Here is a 21,813-nt window from a genome sequence, read left to right on the forward strand (position 1 = left end):
TTATATTTCCAGTCGGAACTGGGCCACTGAGCAGACTGATTGGGGTGATAGGTAACTTCCAAGATTTGTTTACTTTGTTCAGGGGACAAATAACAATTCTTTTGGGTCTAGGGGATGGTCTCCAAATCCAACTTTCTGTTCTTTTTGTTCCCAGCAAATAGTAGCAGGGGCAATCAACTGTCCTTTCTCAGGAGTCATCCTGAAACATTCATCCCAAACCTGGTAGTATTGCTCAAGGCACCGGGAGGCCTGTCCCCCTTTTGTAAGGGAGCCCTTTTCCTCTTTAATTCTCATATATGAGGTATAAGCCTTTGTTATCTCCGTAAGGCTGGTGTTCATGTTAAATGTAACCCTATGTCCCTGGCCCATTGATGGCTTCTTCTTACAGCAGGAGAGCAAAGAAAGGTTATGGTTTGTGAGAGAGAGGAACGGAGTGGCGATACCCACCAGGGGAGTCTGTCCGTTACTGACAAGGCCATAGCCCCACATACCCAACAGTTGGCGGAGTTGTGGCCCACGAGATGAAGACGTTGTCCTGTGCAGGAGCAGTGGTCAGGTTCAGAACTGCATTGGTGAGGCCAAGCAGCAGGAGTCGTTTACCCAGCTCCATCCTGTAGAGGGCTCGTCCGGGACCTCGTTTTCTTCTTCCTCCTCAGAATGATCTTGGTTTCCCGTGGGTTGGTGGGGTCCTTCTGGGTGGTCCACTCGGCGTCCTCCGGGTCAGCGTGGTATGCCTTCTTCGCTCTGGTGTGATGGATCAAGGGACAATACCTGCAACTTTAACTGCAGTAGGGGTAGTTAGAATAACATAAGGGCCCTTTCACCAAAGGGCTAGCAAATCATGTTTCCAATCTTTGACCCATACTTGGTCACCAAGTGTAAACTCATGAATCTGTTCCCCAAGGGGGAACGGCACCCTTTCTTGTACAAACTTAGTTACCCGATTTATTACCTTACCCAGTTCCATCTGCTGTGAAATCCTATCCCCCCCTTACCTGAGGCAAATTTGTTGACGCCTGTTTTATTATGGGAGGAGGCCTCCCATACACAATTTCGTATGGAGAATAGCCTTGGGACTGTGGGGTCATCCTGAGTCTGAGCAGAGCCATCGGAAGCAAGTCCACTCAGGAGCAGTCAGTCTCTCTGATCCACTTGGAGAGTCTCTTTAAGTGTCCGGTTGGTTCATTCCACCATCTCAGAACTCTGGGCCTATATGCAGTGTGCAGTTTAAAGTTTTGCTTACTTGTTATACTAAATCAGCTACAAAAGCCGGGCCATTGCCTGATCCAATGCTGGTAGGAAATCCAACTCTAGGAACCATTTCCCTAATCAGGCACCGGTATACTTCTGATTCTCTTTCAGTCCAGGTAGGAAAAGCTTTTACCCATCTCAAGAATGCACATACCATGACCAGCAGGTAACAGTAGTGTCGGTGAGGTTTCATTTCAGTGAAGTCCACTCCCAGGTGTTCAAGGGGCAATGTGCCTTTCAGTTGAATACCCGGAGGTTTTTGTCTGAATACCCAAGAGGCAGCATTAACCTGTGAGCAGGCAGCATAGCCTAGGTGGGTCGCTTGGTGTGTCTGGCTTACCAGTGTGTGTGCCAGCTCCTCCGGTACCAATAATTTGCCACTTGGCAATTCCCACCCTCTCTTTTCAGTCTTGATGGCCCCTTCTGCTCTGGCTAACCCAACAGCTGTTGTCCTTGTTTTATCAGGCTAGTGCCATCAGTACATAGGACCCAATTAGGGTCTGGAACCTTGAGCCCTTCTTTAAAACAAACCCCAGATACCTTACCTCCTCTTTGTAGATATGTGCCTTCTTCTTCAACACCCAGTAACCTGCTTCCATCAACAGCTGGAGCAGTGCATTTGTCCCTTTCCAGCATTTTTCCTTGGTCTCAGGCAGCCAGCAGCAGGTCATCCCCCTATTGTAGGAGCTGACATCCATACGCTTCTGGATGGAATGAGTCCAGATCAGAAGCCAAGGCTTCCCCAAAGATGGCTGGGAAGTTTTTAAACCCTTGTGGGGGAGTCCAGATGAGCTGTTGTTTGGTGCTCCCCACTGGATCTTCCCACTCAAAGGCAAAGATGGGCTGTGACGCTGGGGCGAGGCGTATGCAGAAGGCATCCTTGAGATCTAGGCAAGTGTAAACTTTAGTCCTCGGCAGGAGGAGGCTAAGCAAGGTATAGGGGTTTGGAACAGTGGGGTGTAAAGTCACAGTAGCCTGGTTGACTAGCCTGAGATCTTGTACAGGCCTACAGTCCTGTCCTCCTTCCCTTTTGACTGGCAGGATTGGCGTATTCCAAGCCGACTGGCACTCTACTAGAATGCCTGCTTGTTTCAATCTATTGATGTGGGGCAATATGCCGGCTCAGGCCTCCATCCATAGCGGGTACTGGCGCCCTCTAACCGGGATGGTGCCTGGTTTGAGTTCCATTATCACTGTGGCGTGATGTTTAGCCAGCCTGGGGGGAGGGGGGGTTGTCTTCCACCCAGACCTCAGGGAATAATTGAGTTAGCTCCCTCATGCTCTTCTGGCCCATACGGTTCTGCCTTCAGAGGCTCATGCAACCTCCACTCATCTTGGGTTGGTATTGAGAGAGAGGGCAAATAAGTCATAGAGTCCGTCCAGAAGGTGGGCCTCTCCTCAGGGGAGAAAGTCGCTTGTGATCCTAGTTTGGAGAGCAAGTCTCTTCCCAACAGGGGTACTGGGCACTCAGGAATGTAGAGGAATTCATGAATCACTTGGTGCCCCCCCCCACCCCCGCATCTGACATTTTCTGGGCTGGCAAAACGACTTAGTCATCTCTTCTCCCGATACCCCAGTTACAGCGGTAGTCTTTGTGGACAGAGGTGCCACAGGTTTTGTTACTACCGACAGTTCTGCTCCTGTATCCACCATGAAGTCAATGTTTTGGTCCCCCACTTTTAAGGTTACCATGGGCTCTCGGGGACCTGATATCTCTGAGCCCCGGCAGCCCTAGTTAATTTCCAGGTCAGCAAGCCCCACAACTGCGGGAGCTTCCTCTTCCTTGCCTTAGGGCATTCATTCTTCCAGTGGCCAAAAGCTCGGCACCGGGCACACTGGTTTGGCTGTAACGGGCCCAGGGCCTCCCTTGGGACAGGCTGAAGGACTGTCCTGTCCCTGGGGAAGATGAGGTTTTCCAGAGAGCCCAAGATAGACTTTTACGGAAAGGTTTTTAAAGATTGGGTGAGGGAGAGGGTTGCAGGGTACCTGATCAGCTCATGACATTCTTCTGATTGGTTGGGGGTGAGGTAATCAGGAGCCGATATCATTAGCTTTCTGGTTCCAACTGGTCTGGAGTCTAGCTGCTGGTGGGAAGCATGTAGTTAACGTCTGTGGGGGAGGCGGCGTGGAATGTAGTATCTGCAAAACCACTCTATATGGCTCAGGATATTATCTATAGTCCTTGAGGAGGAACTAAAGGTCCTTGACTTTGTTTTATGGTAAATTATTATTACTTTGTCTTGCTTGACTGTTTTCCTTTGTTTCTGCATCTTCTCACTTCTCTCATTACATATGTTCTTTGGAATCTGGAGAAGACCTAGAAGGCTAAAGATTTTCTACAAACAAGAGGCAGGTGGGGAACACAGGAGTCTGCCCATGGGATGGTCTTGCTTCTCGAAGACTGACTCAAAATTAAAGCAAGAGTCCAGAGCTTGTGTAGATTCCCTGAGGTCATGGAGCTTGTACATGGAAAGCTGGAATTGCATCTAGGCAGCTGAGTAGAAAGTATCAGAGCTCAGCAAACTTTTCTCTGTAATTAGCCAGATAGAAAATAATTTAGACCTCTATCCCAACTATTCTGTGTTGTCTTGCAAAGTAGAAGAGAAAATAAATGCATATGGCTATGTCAAGAAAACTTTATTAACAAAGGTAAATGATGAACAGTTATGCCACTGATAGCTGACTTTTGAACATATCACATATATTTATTATTGAAGTATAGTCAATTTACAATGTTGTGTTAGTTTCTGCAAAGTTTCTGTACAGCAAAGTATAAGGTCCATATAATCGAAGCTATGGTTTTTCCATTACTCATGTACAGATGTGCTAGTTGGACCATAAAGAAGGTTGAGTGCTGAAGAATTGGTGCTTTTGAACTGTGGTGCTGGAGAAGACTGTTGAGAGTCCCTTGGACTGCAAGGAGATCCAACCAGTAAGCCCTAAAAGAAATCATCCCTGAATATTCATTCAAAGGACGGATGCTGAATCTGAAGCTTTGGCCACCTGATGCAAAGAGCCAACTCATTGGAAAAGACCCTGATGCTGGGAAGAATGAGGGCAATTCTTTTTTACATTCCTTTCCACTATGGTTTATCTTAGGATATTGAATAAATTCTCCCAAATATTAATATATCAGTGGAAGCTTTAGACATGTATCACATCACATTCCTGCCATAGAAATACCCAGAATCTATCACTGGCTGAAACAGACTGGCAACAACAAATTTCTTTCCTGAACTTATGAAACTGGTTTTATTTTTCCCTCTTCTACCTTGAGAAAATACATTTTTTCCCCTTAGTTGCTCAGTCATGTCCAACTCTTTGTGACCCTTTGGACTATAGCCTGGCAGGCTCCTCTGTCCATGGGGATTCTCCAGGCAAGAATACTTGAGAAAATACATGTTAGAAAGTAACAATACATATTCATACATTGTCTGAATATAGACAGATAAATACAACCCCCACCTTCATGGTTTTTGTCTGTCTTCTCCACTTTGCAGAATCTAGTTCATTCTCCAGGAAAATCCTTTTATGCTTTTATATTTTGATGTGTGCTAGGAAATGACAAAACATCTAAACCTTATTATGTGCACATCGACATAATAGGTTTACTGAACATAATCATTAGGGCTCATATACTGCAGCGATACTTAGCCGTAGGGAGTTGAATTCCATTGGAACATTTCAAGTGTGGCCACCCACTCTGGAGAAATCAGCATAACAGAACATTTAGAAAGTACACAGTGTTTAATCTGGCCAGACAAAGGTGGTTATTTCTGGTCATTTGCTTGGTGTACCCAGCAGATATCCATTCTCCTTGACATTTTACAATTGCTCTTCTCAGCTGTGAAATCATTTTTATATAACTGAGATAGCAGCTGTTTGCAGAACACCTCGCTCATTCTGGTTTATAGGAGAACATAAAAGCACCATCTGCTTGAAGTTTATTCTGGAAACCCTCTGCCAAACAGCAGACTGACTGCTAGATGATAGACAGCCTCAGAAAATCACTGACCAACTTGCTTTGGGGCAGAGAGAGTTGCAGGAAGTCTCTCAGTGGTCGTATGGAGTAAGGGTTAAACTAAAATAAATCCCAAATATATAAAAACTCACTGTTTAGCACACAAAATCCAGTCACACTACTAAAGGTAAGATGTTTTGGGGGGTTGTTGATGATCACCAGGTGCGTTTGGAGTCATGACTCTGAAAGTTCATTCTAACTGGAAATCGAGATGCAGAAACATCATGGCAGACACTTGGTACTAAAAGCATGATTCTCCACTTCCTGTGGCTGAGATCAGGACTGCTAATCAGTCATATCATTCTTTTCCTATTGAACCCCAAATAGACCTGAGAATCCTCCCAGCCCCAGTACTTAAAAGTGCTGCCCTTTGGCAAATTTTCTACCGGTAGCAGATAGGGCTTAACAAGACTGTGTTGTAGCAGCAAAAAAAAAAAAAAACCTGAAAACAGAAACAATCTAAATGATTATCAACAGAAGAAATCTGAATACATGTTGGTACAACTAGATAATACTTTGTAGTGGGTGAAAAAATGAGATAGAACTATTTACACTGCTAGAGGAATTCATCAGAAAATACATCTTTGTACCAAGACATGGAAACAACCCAAGTGGCCCTCAACAGATGATTGGTTTAAGAAGAAGATGTACACACATACAATGGATTATTACTCACCCATAAAAAAGAATAAAATAATGTCATTCACTGCAGCATGGATGGACCTAGAGATTTCATACTGAGTGAAGTAAGTCAGAAAGAGAAATAATATATAATATCACTTATATTTGGAATCTAAACAAATGATACAAATGAACTTATTTACAAAGCAGAAATATATTCATAGACATAAAAAACAAACTTATGTTTACTAAAAGTGAAAGTGGTGGAGGAAGGGATAAATTAGGAGTATGGGACTCTGAGATACAAACTACTATGTGTAAAATATATGAATAGCAAGAATTTGCTCTATAGCACAGTATCTATAAACAGTAACTTATAATAACCTATAAGGGGATATAATCTGAAATAACAACTGAATCATTATGTTCTAAACCTAAAACCAACACAATATTCAAAATCAACTATACATCAACAACAAAATTTTAAATGAGGAAACTAAAGCAAAACAAAATCATATTATATGCAAATAGTAACTCACATAGAGTAACTTATTTTAAAAATGGACATTATTTTTAAATGTATATTTTAAATAACATTTATGTATTATTTCCAGTCTCTACAGGAGCGCTCACTCATCAGAGAGTTGTCCCCTTATATAGAATAGTAAGTCTTACCCCTTTCTTCTCCAGCCTTTTTCTCTGCACTAATTCAGAGCTCTTGTCACTATGAGAACCATATTTTCTATTTATTCACTTGTTTATGGCTCACTGTCCCTGAAAGAGTATGACCTCCAGGGACTTTGTTTTGTTCCTCTTTAAATCCCTCACACCTAGAATGTTTCCTGGTATGTAGTAAGTGCTCAGTAAACACTGGTTAAAAGAATGCACATGAAAATGCACCTAGAAAGGGGAAGTTTCCAAGACAAGATCCCTCAGACTGTCAGTGCTTGAGGTACCATGAGAACTTGGTTGTGCTGAAAGCCCGAGGTCGTCCCTTAGGTCCTGGTCCCATGGCCCTGCGTGTAAGCTCACATTTTCCCCATGTCTTCTGAGTATTCTAACTGCCTATTGAGAGTTCATAACTGCCCATGATGCTCTCCTTTAAAATTCCCCCTCAGTCATATTGGAGGACTTTAGGACCCACAGTGAGTGGAGACTACAAGTGAAGCAGGAAAAATTCTTCCACTAGTTAGGATTCATTTGTGGGAGTTTGGCTTGAGATGGCATGTCTCTTTGTCCAAAGCAGAGACATCTTCCAGAGAAACTACAGAAGGACTCCAAGGGGAAAAATATAGGACAGCATCATTCTGCCCTAAAATCTACAACCCGTCATTGCTGCCTTTTACCAAGTTCTGTCCCTGCTGTGCCATGGAGTCACCAAAACCAAAACCCAGATCCTGCTGATGGGGACATCTCCCCTCAGTTATGAAGAATTAGATGTCCTTAGAAGCTTGGGTTAAAGCATGAGATTCACTCATTCATTCATTCACTCATTCAACAAATATTAACAGCATGCTTACCTGTGCCAGGCATTGTTGGAGGTGCTGAGGATATAGCGGGGGCAAAACAGACAAGTTCCTTCCCTAACTGATTGTGCATATGGAATGCAGTCACACACACCAGGAGCAAATGGAGACACAAACCTAAAATAATTATAATTATGCAGAAAATGGAATAGTCTAATAAACTGAGTAGAGTGATGAATGAGGAGGGTAAAAGAGCTATTTTAGCAGACTGGGGACAACATCTCTAAGGAGAGGTAAGGAGATGATTTTGTACCGAGAACTCATTAAAGAGAAGCCAAGTCTGGGGAATTTGGAGGCCAGGACTTCCAAATCAAAGAACCAGCAAGACTACGCTCTCCAGGGAAGAATCCTTCCTGCCTCTTCCTGCTTCTGGTGGTCCCAGGCATCCTTGGCTTATGGCAGCATCCCTCCAATCTTTGCCTCCTCAAACAGCTAAGATCATGGCGTCCAGTCCCACCACTTCATAGCAAGCAGATGAGGAAAAAGTGGAAACAGCAACAGATTGTATTTTCTTGGGCAGCCATGAAATTAAGACACATGCCCCTTGGAAGAAAAGCTATGACAAACATAGACAGCATATTAAAAAGCATAGACATCACTTTGCTGACCAAGCGCCATATAGTCAGAGCTATGGTTTTTCCAGTAGTTATTTATGGATATGAGAATTGGACCATAAAGAAGGCTGCACACCAAAGAATTGATGCTTTCTAATTGTGGTGCTGGAGAAGACTCTTGAGAGTCCCTTGGACTACAAAGAGATCAAACCAGTCCATCCTAAATGAAATCAACCCTGAATATTCATTGGAAGGACTGATGCCAAAGCTGAAGCTCCAATACTTTGGCCACCTGATGCAAAGAGCTGACTCACTGGAAAAGAGCCTGATGCTGGGAAAGATTGAGGGCAAGAAGAGAAGGGGGCAACAGAGGATGAGATGGTTGGATGGCATTACCAACTCAATGGACATGAGTTCAAGCAAACTCTGGGAGAAAGCGAAGGACAGGGAAGCCTTGGCTGCTGCAGTCCACGGAGTTGCAAAGAGTCAGACACAACTTAGCAACTGAACACAGGTCACACGACTTTAGCAACAACAGGTCACATGACCTTCTCCTCCCTGTGTGTCCCTAAGCACTCTCACCTCTTCCTACAAGGACATCAGTTATCAGATTTCAGAACTTCCCTAAATCCAGGACAATTGCATCTCAAGATCTTGAAGTAATGACATCAGCATAGGTCTTATTTCCTAACAAAGACACATTGGGTTTTCTGGATGTATATAAATTTGGGGGGACACTATTAACCCTATCTGAATGTGCAGTAAATATTCATACTGATTCTCTTATGATAATTTAGATTTGTGACCTCATTCTTCATCTCAGCCAGGCAGGGCAAAACAGAACACCTCTGGACACTTTCTAGAAGCAATGAAAGGTATTGAGCATCGGGCAATCCCATGGGTGGTTTTATCATCCTTGTGACCCATTAGTACCTCAGGTTCCAGGTTCCAGAACCTCTGTTCTCAGGTGTGGCTTCTGAGCCTTGTTGTATATGGAGCTTTAACCATGCTCAGGGGGAGAAATTTGGTTCCAACCAGGCCAATGAAACAGAAACACAAGACAAATGCTGGAACCCCCTCCATATTTAGGTGATCATCTCCCAACAAGGCTTTTTAACTGTATTTGCATTTCAGATTTTCCAGTCCCTGAGAAGCTAGGAGATTCTCAGAGCAAAGATGATATCCAAGGGGGCTGGCTTCTTGACTTATGAAACTGCTGTGTTCACCCTGTGTCCCAAATACCTTTCAATGAAACTGTCTTCAGTAATTGTAGACCTTTGTCTTGATGTACATGGAGATGAAGGTCATACACAATAGGTTCTCTAAGGGAGCCAGTTTAGTAATATCTACAAATGAAAAGGTTTAGACTGAAGAGCTGTATGATTTCCAAAGACCATTCATGATGATGGAGTAAATGAAATGCTACTGGAATGTATTTTTCCTATTTACACAACTTGCATCACCTACTTGGGAAAGAGTGAACTGTAACAAAGGTAATGTTCCTTTTAATAATAAAAATGCAAAAAATTATGATTGTGACACGTGATTTCATTTTTTAATATTTATTTAGTTTTGGCTGCACCAGGTCTTAGTTGTGGCATGCAGGATCTTCCAAAATCTTCATTGTGGTGGGCAGGCTCCAGAGGGCATGAGCTCAGTAGTTGTGGCACTTGGGCTTAGTTGCCCTGAGATTTGTGGGATGTTAGTTTCCCAACCAGGGATAGAATCCATGTCCCCTGCATTGGAAGGCAGATTCTTAACCACTGGACCACCAGGGAAGTACTGACACATGGTTTTAAAAGCAAGGATGTATACTCACAAATATTATCTGATGAAAAAGACATGACAGTTGGTTCACCTACCTTTTACCCTGTAGGATCCAGGCTGCATCACTGGTCCTGTGAATTTCCAAGCTCACCATCCTGATCTTGTAGAGGAGTTGATTGCTCTGTGTCAGGAGATCAGGTGCTCTAGACATTCTGTTCCTATTCAAAAGCATTGTTATAACTGATGTCCCCTTAATAAATGAAGAGAAAAAAGAACTCATAACCTAAGATACTAAATGACTTCATTCCACTCTGAACACATGTGCTTTTGCTCATGCAGAATACAAGTAGTCCAGTCCCCAAATCCAGCCAGAGGCCCATGCATACCAGGACCCTCTAATGAATATAACAGCATCACTTCTTCCCAGGACTTTGGGTACCATATTAGCTATACAATCCACATCCATTGAGTCAGGAGTCAGAGCAAATGCTTTCTCAGCACAGATGAACTCAGAGATTTCAGAATTGAACTCTACAGCTAAGTCTTGAACAAATACCTTCCAAGAATGCTCTGATCCCCAGTATAATCATACTTTGAACTTTCTGCTGTAACTTCTGAATTCCTCTACCACAGAATTAGCCTGGTAAATTTTAAAAACTAGAGTAACAAGACATTGCATGATTACCACCTAATTGCAGCCATTTCTTCGCCAGGAAGTCATACATTGTCTTTCTAAGACATTTCTGATAAGCGTATTCACATAGGATTAAATACATCTAGCCCCAAATGGCTATTATGCTTGACAAGCTGATTAGTAAGTGCAGCGAGTTGCAAAGTGCAATCTGAGTAAATTGGATGCTTTAAGATTCACTGGAAGAATGCTGTTAATTACACTGGCACATCTAAAGTCTATACATATATCTTTTCAGTAAAATAGATTGTGGCATTATATGCAGTACAATTTCTGCCTTAATAATGCTTAATAGAGGCATGTCAAGCCTACAACTTGTAATATTCTCATTTATATTAAATCATCTGTTAATCCTTTTCTAATTGTTCTCCTGGCTTCTGTCTGGGATGCTTTCCTACACCACAACAGAACTGCTGTCGCCAAACTAGCTGAAAATGCATTGGTTCTTAAGAACTTAAACCCATGAAGTTAGGAAAACAAGCGAAGGGGTTTCTGATATGGCCTGGCTCCAGATTTTTGCATTTTAGTGCTGGCAAAAACTCCTTCATTGATCAAACTTCAGCCAGACTACTTTGAAAAGGAGCCTTCTTAGAAAGAAATTCTTTTTCTCTTAATTGGGATGTGGTGGCTTTGCAATGTTGTGTTAGTTTCCACTGTACAATGAAGTCAATCAGCTACGCATGCATGCTAATTCACTTCAGTCATCTTCAACTCTTTGCGACCCTATGGACTGGAGCCCACCAGGCTCCTCTATCTACGGGATTCTCCTGGAAAGAATACTGGAGTGGGTTGCCATGCCCTCCTCCAGGGCATCTTCCTGACTCAGGGATCAAACCCAAGTCTCTTAATATACTGCATTGACAGGTGGGTTCTTTACCACTAGCACCACCTGAGAAGCCGTGTGTGTGTGTGTGTCTGTGTGTGTCTGTGTGTGTATATATATAGAGAGAGATCTATCTATACATCTATATATATCTACATCTATATCCCCTCCCTCTTGGACCTCCCTCCCACACTCCCCACATCCCACCTATCTAGGTCATCACAGAGCACACAGCTGAGATCCCTGTGCTATAGAGCAAATTCCCATTAGCTGTTTGCTTTACACATGGCTATGCACATGCATCAATCTACAAGTTCTTAACATTGGGTGATTTCCACTTCCTGAGGCTGCTAAATCAGTTCATCAAGGATCTTCACACCATTGACTTCTGTCTTAGTCCATCAGGATTGCTATAATGAAAATACAGTAGACTGGAGGGCATAAACAACAGATATGTGTCTCTCACAATTCTGAGACTGGAAAGATGATGATCAAGGCTCTGGTAGATTCTGTGTCTGGTGAGGGTCTGCCTTCTGGTTCACAGATGGCCATCTCCTCATTGTGCCCTCACATGGAGGAAAGACGTGAGGGGGTCTCTGGGGTCTCCTTTTATAAGGGCATTAACCCCATTCACAAGGGCTCCACCCTCATGCCCTAATCATCTCTCACAAATGCCATCTCCTACACCATCACATTGAGAGGTTAAGATCTCAACATACAATTTTTTTTTAGGTGGGGGGAGAGACAAACATTCAGTCCATAGCATTTCCTTTGCCCCTATCTTTGACATCTATGACTTTGGCTCATCTTTAGCTAGAATCTTGCTAAGACAGTTTAGCAAGAAGCCTCCTTGATGTCCAGTTTCCCACCCACTGATCCCCCTCGATTTGTTATCCGGCTATAAATACCCACATGCCCTTGAAGTGTTTAACGTTGATTTCCAACTTTTTCCCTCTACAGCCATAGTTTTCTTTTTTTTAATTTTTAAAAAAGTATTTATTTGTTTATTTGTATTGAAGTGTAGTTGATTTACAATGCTGTGTGAGTGTTTCAGATGCACAGCAAAGTGATTCAGTTATGTATAGAGAAAGATATATAGATTCGTTTTCTGTTAGCCCAAGCTCATGTGCCTGACAATCAGTGAAGCCAAACAAACTGAAACATCGGAGTTTGGAGCAGAGAAAGTTTTGATGTAGGCCATGCAAGGAGATGGGTGGTTCATGCCCTAAAAAACCCCTAAGCTCCCCCCAAGGACTTTGGCAAAGGACTTTTAAAAGTCAGGTGAGATTGAGATGAGACATATAGAACAGACTTGTGGACATAGTAGGGGCAGAAGAAGGTGGGGCAAATTGAGAGAGTAGCATGGAAACATGTAAATTACCATATGTAAAATAGATAGCCAGTAAGAATTTGTTGTATGAAGCAGGGAGTTCAAATCTGGTGCTTTGAGACAACCTAGAGTGGTTGGAGGTGGGAGGGAGGTTCTGGAAGGAGGGGACATATGTATGCCTATGGCTGATTCATATTGATGTATGGCAGAAACCAGTACAATATTGCAAGGTGATTCTCCTCTAACTAAAATTAAATAAAAATTTTTAAAGTTTTCTTAAGTTTGGTGATGTGAGGAGTTTCTCTGACCTTGGATGTGGGAAAGAAAGCTGAGTGTCAAAGAACTAATGCTTTTGAGCTGTAGTGTTGGAGAAGACACTTGAGAGTCCCTTGGACTGCAAGGAAATCCAACCAGTCAATCCTAAAGGAAATCAGTCTTGAATATTCATTGGAAAGACTGATGTTGAAGCTGAAACTCCAATACTTTGGCCATCTGATGCGAAGAACTGACTCATTTGAAAAGACCCTGATGCTGGGAAAGATTGAAGGCAAGAGAAGAAGGGGACCACAGAGGATGAGATGGTTGGATGGCATCACCGACTCAGTGGACATGAGTTTGGGTAAACTCCAGGAGTTGGTGATGAACAGGAAGGCCTGGTGTGTTGCAGTCCATGGGGTCGCAGAGTCGCACACGACTGAGTGACTGAACTGAACTGAACTGAAGTGAGGGGTGGGGGTATTGCAGGGTCTGTGATCAGTTTGTGCACAATTCTCCAATTGTCTGATGATGAGGGAACAGGGTGGGGTCACAGGGGTTAACATTATCAGTCCTTAAGCTCCAGGAGGCCTAAGACTATGTGCTTTAGGGTCATCAAATAGTTAACATATTCCATTTAGTGCAGGGTGGGAGGGTGGGGAGTGAGGGTCTTCACATCTACAAAACAACTCAGGAAATGTGCATCAAATGCTATTATCTAGGTACTTCAGAGGGGAGCTAAAGCAGAGGCTATGAGGGAAGTCCAGTACCCTTCCCCTCCTGTTTCACAGGATCCTGCTCCATTACATATTCAGTATAGGTTTTTACAAGATGTTAAATATAATTCTGTGCTATACAGTTGGTCCTCGTTGGTTATCTATTTTCTGTATCAGTTCAGTCGAGTCGTTCAGTCGTGTCCGACTCTTTGCGACCCCGCGCGGACTGCAACACCCCAGGCTTCCCTGTCCATCACCAGCTCCCAGAACTTGCTCAAACTCATGTCCAAAGAGTCAGTGATGCCCATCCAACCATCTCATCCTCTGTCGTTCCCTCTTCCTCCTGCCTTCAATCTTTCCCAGCATCAGGGTCTTTTCCAATAAGTCAGTTCTTTGCATCAGGTGGCCAAAGTATTGGAGCTTCAGCGTCAGCATTAGTGGTGTGTATTAGGACTGCGGTAGAACCTTGGGCGCTGAAAGGAGGAGACAGACCCTGCGCCCTGCTTTGAAGGAGTTTGAGCTACAGGTGTCGCCGGGAACCTGCACACCCCTCACCCTGCGAGGAAAGTGTTTGTCTTACCTCGTCCAGTCCTCAAGCTCAGGCATCCCAGCACACCTGAAAAGCCACTGTGAGTGCAACCTCAAGCAGGATGGGAGTGACACTCTTTACTCCCTGAGCGGGGCACGGAGGGTGTACGCAATCCACTGCTCCCAGGCGTGGAAGACGCCTCCTCCCTTTCTGACCCGTGTACTTGGCTCCTCCCAGGTGCCAGCGAGTACATCATAAAAATCGGCAAAGGTAGTAAACTCACTGTAAATCTGGAGATGCACCCACTGTTCCCGGACACCAGCGCACTGAGACCCACAACCCTTACAAGCAGGGACCGCCGAAGACCCTGGGAGTTGCCCGCGGGGATGATCCCACGCCTCCGACAAGCAGGGGTCTCCCCGGGAGCTTCACGGAGAGTCCCCCCCCTAGGGCTAAAGTCGGCTCTCGAGACCAGAGGGCTGGGAAAAGATGGGGTCAGAGGCCGGCTCACCCCTAGAACTCTCAGTCCCTGTGTGGTTTAATCTAGGTGAGAGACGGATGGAGTCCCAGGGTTTGGGGAAAGTGCAAAAAACCGGGCTCCCCATTCTCAGTCCTACAGTCCTTCAGGGTATTGGGGTGCGGGACAAACAGTATACAGCAACATCTTCGTCGCTCCCTCATCATCCCCATGGGTGACCTACCCGCAATCTGTCTGCAGGTGGTCTCAGGTAGGGGAGACCGGGTGCGCGCGCCCTCTCTTCCAGGGATGGGGGTGCCCCGCCGAGGTGCTCCAGGTGGGACCAGCGCCCTTGCTAGATCCCGGAGACGGACCCGAAGTTCAAGTTCTCTCTGCCCCGTGCGCCCAAAAGCCTGGAGAACTTGCCCAGCTCCAGGGGCAGGGGACAGGGGAACAGAGGCGCTCCGCACTCACCTTTTCGGGTTCGCCAGCATCCAGCTCAGCGACCGGCGCAGCCCCAGGGCGCACACTTGGGGCGCCTCCCGCTGTCCCGCATTCGCATGACGCCGCGACCCGCGCGAGTGAGGGACTCTGATGCGTCCCAAGCCCGGTCGTGACTCCGAAGACTGCGCCCCGGCCCTCGCCGCTGCCCGCGCTCCGCCACCAACTTTTCTCCTGCCTCCGCTTCCTGGTCCCACCCTCATTTCCTTCCCAGTTCTGGGGTTCCGGGACTATCCCCAGCCCTCCGGGGGCGCCCAGCACCCACACCCTCCCGCGCGGATGCTGAGCTGGAGGAGAGCTGGGCGCAGGGTAGAAGGGCGCCGGCGGGGACTCTGGGCGCCTCCAGCGCTGGAGAAGTGGCGCCGCCGGAGGCAGACGGACCAGGTGAGATGGCTCTCAGCCGTGATCTCTTGTCCCCGCGAACCGAGTCCTCCCACGGGGAAACTGCGAGGTCGAGGTTGCAGACTCGTTCCCTCGCCCCTGCAGCGGGGTCCTCGGGAATTCTGCCCGAATATGGAGAAGGGTCCTTTCTTTCCCCATCTACCCTTGGTCCCTCCCAGCAGGCGATCAGCGCCTCCGACTTTTAAATTGCTCAGTTGTCTTGGAAGCTCTTGACTTCAGGAATTAAAAATCCCATACATTTGTTGCATAACCATCCTCGACCTCCACTGGGAGAACAGGAAGCACGGAATCTGTGTTTACATAGGTGGACATTTACCAGTATTTGGCCTTCCCTGGCGGCTCAGATGGTAAAGAATCTGCTTGCAATGCAGGAGACCTGGGTTCCTTCCCTGGATCGGGAAGATCCCCTGGGGAAGGGAATGGCTACCCACTCCAATACTCTTCTCTGGGAAATCCCATGGAGAGAGGAGCCTGGCGAGCTACAGTTCAGGGAATCGGAAAGAGTCGGACACGAGAGAGCACCTTCCACACTTTACCTGTGTTTTGGTTACGCCTATGTGTTAAGGCTCAAAGCGTTATGTGCAAAAATCCACCGTAAACTGGAAACGTTAGAAAGGTTAACTGTTGACTCGTTGGATTATGTACTCATGGAGTTTAAACGCACTGCACTTCAGTTAACTATTAAAGAAGAAAGAACCCTTTCTCCTGCAGACTTGTTTCCCGAAATAGCATTTCTTTTTTCTTTTTTTTGCGGGGGTGGGGGGTACTGGGCTGGGGAAAGCCTAACTTCCCATTGCTCTGCCTTTCTCCTAGATTTTCAGGAGCACTGGGAACTTCTCCCCTCCTGGCTGCCTCGGCCGCCACCCTAATTAGGTTCTTCCTGTTCCTGTGAATCTGTGGGGAGTGGGAGCCAGAGGGACCCCTCTCCTGACAATACCCCAATGCCCAGACAGCACTCAGCCGCCAGCTGCCACCAGTTCCCCACACCCCTCTCCCAGCGCTAGGACATCCGCCTCCATCTCGTCTTCTAGGAAAGGGATCAGGCCACCCCTCTCTCTCCTGGGAGGTTCAGTCCAACCTCAGAAAGGGAACCAAGCTGTCTGTGCCCTGTGTCACCTTCTTTCTGCTTTGTTAGAGCAACAGAGGGCTTCCTGAGCCTAGAAAGCATTCTGAAAGAAAAGAAAACAAAATGAAAGCCAGTGAAAGAGAATTAGAGAGATTCTGAGCGAACTGAAAATCCATTGTGTATGTTCTTAGCTGCTCAGTTGTGGCCAGCTCTGTGTGACCCCATGAACTGTAGGCCCCCAGGCTCCCCTGTCCATTGAATTCTCCAGGCAAGAATACTGGAGTGGATTGCCATTCCCTTCTCGGGGAAAATCCATTTGTGTACCCTAACTCAGGCACACGGAGGTGCCAGGCCTAAGAGGAGCTGGGGGTGGGCAGGAGAAAGCACTTGGGGTGGGAGCAGGTCCCCCCAGAGAGCACCTTGGGGAATCTGGACCCAGGCTGAAGTGAAGGCAGTTCACGGGGTTTCCAGGTTGATCCCACCTGTCAGCCACGGGGAGGAAGCAGCTCAGAAAACAGGACACCAGGCCAGAGGGGTCATAGTTACATGTGGGCTCTAATACATTTGGGGACTTCCAGGTGGCACTAGTGGTAAAGAACTCGCCTGCCAATGCAGGAGGCATAAGAGACAGGGTTCGATTCCTGGGTGGGGAAGATCCCCTGGAGAAGGGCCTGGCAACCCACTCCAGTATTCTTGCCTGAAGGATCCCATGGACAGAGGAACCTGGTGGGCTATGGTCCGGTCCATAAGGTGGCAAAGAGTTGGATGCCACTGAAGCAGCTTCAATTCAGTTCAGTTCAGTCACTCAGTCACGTCCAACTCTTTGTGACCCCATGAACCGCAGCACACCAGGCCTCCCTGTCCATCACCAACTCCCGGAGCTTACTCAAACTCACGTCCATTGCGGCAGTGATGCCATCCAACCATCTCATCCTCTGTCATCCCCTTCTCCTGCCTTCAATCTTTCCCAGCATCAGGGTCTTTTCAAATGAGTCAGCTCTTCGCATCAGGTGGCCAAAGTATTGGAGCTTCAGCATCAGCATGAGTCCTTCCAATGAATATTCAGGACTGATTTTCTTTAGGATTGACTGGTTGGATCTCCTTGCAGTCCAAGGGACTCTCAAGAGTCTTCTCCAACACCACAGTTCAAAAGCATCAGTTCTTCGGCACTCAGCTTTCTTTATAGTCCAACTCTCACATCCGTACATGTCTACTGGTAAAACCGTGGCTTTGACTAGACAGACCTTTACTGGCAAAGCAATGTCTCTGCTTTTTAATATGCTGTCTAGGTTGGTCATAGGTTTTCCTCCAAGGAGCAAGTCTTTTAATTTCATGGCTGCAGTCATCATCTGCAGTGATTTTGGAGCCAAGAAAATAAAGTCTCTCACTGTTTCCATTGTCTCCCCATCTATTTGCCATGAAGTGATGAGACCAGATGCCATGATCTTAGTTTTCTGAATGTTGAGCTTTAAGCCAGCTTTTTCACTCTCCTCTTTCACTTTCTTCAAGAGGCTCTTTAGTTTCTCTTCACTTTCTGCCATAAGGGTGGTGTCATCTGCATATCTGAGGTTATTGATATTTCTCCTAGCAATCTTGATTCCAGCTTGTGCTTCATCCAGCCAAGCATTTCGCATGATGTATGATGCATATAAGTTAAATAAGCAGGGTGACATTATATAACCTTGACGTACTCCTTTCCCAATTTGGAGCCAGCCTGTTGTTCCATATCCAGTTCTAACGGTTGCTTCTTGACCTGTATACAGATTTCTCAAGAGGCAGGCCAGGTGGTCTGGTGTTCCCATCTCTTTAAGAATTTTCCACAGTTTGTTGTGGTCCACACAGTCAAAGGCTTTGGCATAGTCAATAAAGCAGAAGTAGATGTTCTTCTGGAATGCCCTTGCTTTTTTGATGATCCAACAAACGTTGGCAATTTGATCTCTGGTTCCTCTGCCTTTTTTAAATCCAGCTTGAACATCTGGAAGTTCACAGTTCATGTACTGTTGAAGCTTTACTTGGAGAATTTTGAGCATTACTTTGCTAGCGTGTGAGATGAGTACAGTTGTGCAGTAGTGTGAACACTCTTTGGCATTGCCTTTTTTTGGGATTGGGATGAAAGCTGACCTTTTCCAGTCCTGTGGCCACTGCTGAGTTTTCCAGATTTGCTGACATATTGAGTGCAGCACTTTAACAGCATCATCTTTTAGGATTTGAAATAGCTCAACTGGAATGCCATCACCTCCATTAGCTTTGTTCTTAGTGATGCTTCCTAAAGCCCACTTGACTTCACATTCCAGGATGTCTGGCTCTAGGTGAGTGATCACATCATTGTGGTTATCTGGGTCATGAAGATCTTTTTTGTATAGGTCTTCTGTGTATTGTTGCCATCTTTTCTTAATATCTTCTGCTACTGTTAGGTCCATACTATTTCTGTCCTTTATTGTGCCCATCTTTGCATGAAATGTTCCCTTGGTATCTCTAAGTTTCTTGAAGAGATCTTGAGTCTTTCCTATTCTATTGTTGTCCTCTATTTCTTTGCACTGATCACTGAGGAAGGCTTTCTTATCTCTCCTGGCTATTCTTTGGACTCTACATTCAAATGGGTATATCTTTCCTTTTCTCCTTTGCCTTTAGCTTCTCTTCTTTTCTCAGCTATTTGTAAGGCCTCTTCAGACAACTGTTTTGCCTTTTTGCATTTCTTTTTCTTGGGGATGGTCTTGATCACTGCCTCTTGTACAATGTCACAAGCCTCCATCCTTAGTTCTTCAGGCACTTTGTCTATTGGATCTGATCCCTTGAATCTATTTGTCACTTCAACTGCGTAATTGTAAGGGATTTGATTTAGGTCATACTTGAATGGGCTAGTGGTTTTCCCCTACTTTCTTCAATGTAAGTCTGAATTTGGCAATAAGGAGCTCATGATCTGAGCCACAGTCAGCTCCTGATCTTGTTTTTGGTGACTGTATAGAGTTTCTCCGTCTACAGCTGCAAAGAATATAATCAGTCTGATTTTGTTATTGACCATCTGATGATGTCTATGTGTAGAGTTTCTCCTGTGTTGTTGGAAGAGGGTGTTTGCTATAACCAGTGCGTTCTCTTAGCAAAACTCTGTTGCCTTTGCCCTGCTTCGTTTTGTACTCCTAGTCCAAATTTGCCTGTTACTCCAGGTGTTTCTTGACTTCCTACTTTTGCATTCCAATCCCCTATAGGGAAAAGGATATCTTTTTTGGGTGTTAGTCCTAGAAGGTCTTGTAGGTCTTCATAGAACTGTCAACTTCAGCCTCTTCAGCATTATGGGTTGGAGCATAGACTTGGATTACCGTGATATAGAGTGATTTGCCTTGGAAATGAATAGAGATCATTCTGTCATTTTTGAGATTGCATCCAAGTACTGCATTTCAGACTCTTTTGTTTGCTATAATGGCTACTCCATTTCTTCCAAGGGATTCTAGCCCACAGTAGTAGATATAATGGTCATCTGAGTTAAATTCACCCATTCCAGTCCATTTTAGTTCACAGATTCCTAAAATGTCCATGTTCACTCTTGCCATCTCCTGTTTGACCACTTCCAATTTGCTTTCATTCACAACCCTAACATTCCAGGTTCCTATGCAATATTACTCTTTACTGAAGCAACTTAGTATGCACAATAGGTCTGGGCAGCCAAGAGTTGAGGCTTTTATTGTTTGTTTTTGTTTAAGAGAAAAAAATAAAACTCTTGTTGATAATTTCCCACAGTTCCTTCCATTTGGCTCCCTAGATGTGACCTCAGAAGCAGGGGTAAGGACTTCCTTGGTGGTCCATTGGTTAAGAATCTGGCTTGGATGGCAAAACCAATACAATATTGTAAAGTAAAATAAATAAATAAATAAATAAAACTGGGGGGAAAAAAAAAGAATCTGACTTGGAGTGCAAGGGACCCAGGTTTCATCCCTGGTAAGGGAACTAGGATCCCACATGCCCAGGTGCAATTAAGCCCACACATTGCAACCAGGTACCCCAAAGATCCAAATGATGCAATGAAGATCCTGTTTACTGCAACGAAGACCCCGCGCAGCCAAATGCTGCTGCTGCTGCTAAGTCTCTTCGGTCGTGTCCAACTCTGTGCAACCCCATGGACTGCAGCCTACCAGGCTCCTCCGTCCATGGGATTTTCCAGGCAAGAGTACTGGAGTGTGTTGCCATTGCCTTCTCTCCACGCAGCCAAATACATAAGTTAAAAAAAAAAAAAGCAGATGTAGTTCTAAAATACATGTGGACTATGCGGTACTCCTAAAGCAGAAGGACTGTCTTCTTTTCTATCTGCTTCTGCCCCTTCTCCTCTCTCTCTCTCCTGCTCCCTCTCCAGCCCAAACACACACACACACACATTTCTCACCTTCTGAACTCATCCAGCAGTGTGTGATCCCTGACTGACGAATTGATTAATCAGGGCTTGTTTACCTTTCCCTCCAAGGGAAGATCATATGAACACTAAAGTTGTAAAAATAGTCCTAAAAATGTACTCAGAGTTCCCCTCCTTTCCTTCCTCTTTGCAGTCTTATGATCTGCAAATCTTACTTCCCCATCATCTCTTCCCTTCCAGTCCTTAATATTACTCTCAAGTTGCAAAATTCATATAGGACCTGGTCCAGAATACCACTGGGAAGTGGTTCAGACTCTGCGCTTCCAGTGAAGGGGTACGAGTTCGATCCCTGGTCAAGGAACCAAGATCCCACATGCTGTGCAGCACAGCCAAAATGATTTTGAAAAAATACCACTAGGAAAATCACAAAACCCCTTTCTGCCTGCCTGGTATCCACGATAAGGGAGTGAACTGAAGAAACACTGCTTTTATCTTCCCTCCTTTTGTATCCTCATGCCCTTTGTCTCTGTATCTCTTCCTGGATAAATATTTAGTCTGGCCTAGGCCTCACCCAGTAAGAATATAACTACTTTTTACTGAACCTTGCTATGGGCCTTTGTTTCCCCATTATGTTGTTCATTTGTTTGTTTCCTTGCTGATTGTCTGTTACAGGGCTACTCATCTAGCCCTCAGTGAAAACTCTGTGGAGTATAACTTGATTCAACTCTGCCTTTTAAACAAATTCTTATTTAATTGCTATATTTGATTGCACTAGATCTTTATTGCTGCATGCTGACTTTCTCGAGTTGTGGCGCGTGGGCTTCTCATTGCCATTGCTTCTCTTGTTGCAGACCATGTGCTCTAGGGTACACAGGCGTCAGTAGTTGTGGCACACGGACTTCATTGCCCCAAGGCATGTGGAATCTTCCTGGACCAGGGATTGAACCTGTGTCCTCTGCTT

General features: G+C 45.3%; 1 long non-coding RNA gene across 1 annotated transcript in view; it reads left to right on the forward strand.

Moving 5' to 3' along the window:
• The first annotated feature begins 15,292 nt into the window (after positions 1-15,292).
• The window catches only part of LOC122420278, a 32,766-nt gene continuing 26,245 nt past the window's right edge, over positions 15,293-21,813 (forward strand). The window contains exon 1 of the long non-coding RNA XR_006263252.1: positions 15,293-15,426. This is a non-coding gene — a long non-coding RNA (uncharacterized LOC122420278). The remainder of the gene's footprint in view (positions 15,427-21,813) is intronic.

Source organism: Cervus canadensis, chromosome 1 (genome assembly GCF_019320065.1).
Source record: "Cervus canadensis isolate Bull #8, Minnesota chromosome 1, ASM1932006v1, whole genome shotgun sequence".
Classification (NCBI taxonomy): domain Eukaryota; kingdom Metazoa; phylum Chordata; class Mammalia; order Artiodactyla; family Cervidae; genus Cervus; species Cervus canadensis.